The sequence below is a fragment of the Atta cephalotes genome (genome assembly GCF_000143395.1).
Source record: "Atta cephalotes unplaced genomic scaffold scaffold00047, whole genome shotgun sequence".
NCBI lineage: Eukaryota > Metazoa > Arthropoda > Insecta > Hymenoptera > Formicidae > Atta > Atta cephalotes.
The window spans coordinates 1906567-1907705 of NW_012130111.1; the positions used below are offsets into that span (position 1 = coordinate 1906567).

The 1139-nt window shown below is 35.1% G+C and overlaps 1 protein-coding gene across 1 annotated transcript in view; it reads left to right on the forward strand.

Moving 5' to 3' along the window:
- The window catches only part of LOC105622630 (single-minded homolog 2), a 22284-nt gene that overhangs the window by 18560 nt on the left and 2585 nt on the right, over positions 1 to 1139 (forward strand). The window lies entirely within an intron of this gene.

The following is a 1139-nucleotide window of genomic DNA, read 5'->3' on the forward strand; positions in this document are numbered from 1 at the left end:
TAATTTCTAAAGTTTAATAGTAATACCTACAAACTAGTACTACGTAGTACTAAATTAATTACTAAATAATATTACTTGTAATAGTAGTAGTTATTACTCTCTCTCTTCTCTCTCTCTCTCTCTCTCTCTCTCTCTTTCTCTCTCTCTCTCTCTCAATTAAGATTATTAAATTACAACAATTTGATTTGTTTAATATAAAAAATCGTTCCTTCGGCAAAATTTTATAATATTCTTCAAAAGAAAATAAATTCTTGTTTTGAATATATGTTTTTATTTATTTGAATATACGAATGTAGAGTTTTTTATGTATACACATAAAATATATTTTAAGACATATCAAGAAAATATTCTTTGTTAAAGATAATCATTACTTACAAAAAAGTAAACTGAGTAATTACTTTTATTAGCAATGGATGACATTTTTCTCTGTGTAATATTTCGTTTCTTATTAAAATGTGTTTTTCGGAGGCATTTATTAATAGAAAAGATTTCCTCTGATTTTTCCTTTCATGTAATACGCGTGATTAAATACCAGTCACAGCATCTCTTTGCTTTTAGCGGATTATACTCTTACATTTTCGCTCGTGTTTTCTCGATTTAAAGGTCACCTATTTCTGTCTGAATAATATCACCGGAAACACAAACCGGAAAATATTTTCCTTCGATAGTTGACCGACGGTTCGTTGCAGATTCTTTCAAACGACGTCGGCACAATACATCGATGAGGATAAGCTTTTTGTGAACCAAGAGTAGCTGACGCTGCTTAACTCAACTCGACACCCTTATGAAACATCCTTTGATCTTACTTCGCGTGCTACTCGTGCACAACTATCGTATATTTTCGTTCTTTCTTATTCTTTTTCTCTTTCTTCAGAGCGACATCACGCGCGCTTATTCTAAGTATGTGCATATGTGGTGCATCTAGGGTGTACATTATTGATTGAACAACGCTGCCACAGCGCGTCGACGAAAAGAGGCTGCTGGGTGCGCATCTATATGTGCGAAAGAGAGAATGAGAGAGAGAGAGAGAGAGAGAGAGGAGGGAGGGGAGGGGTAGAAGAAGTAGGAACGAAGTAAAGGTAGGTTGGGTCGGCGGACGGTAAGTAAGGGAAAGGGGAAGGGTTAAGGTTTACGGAGGA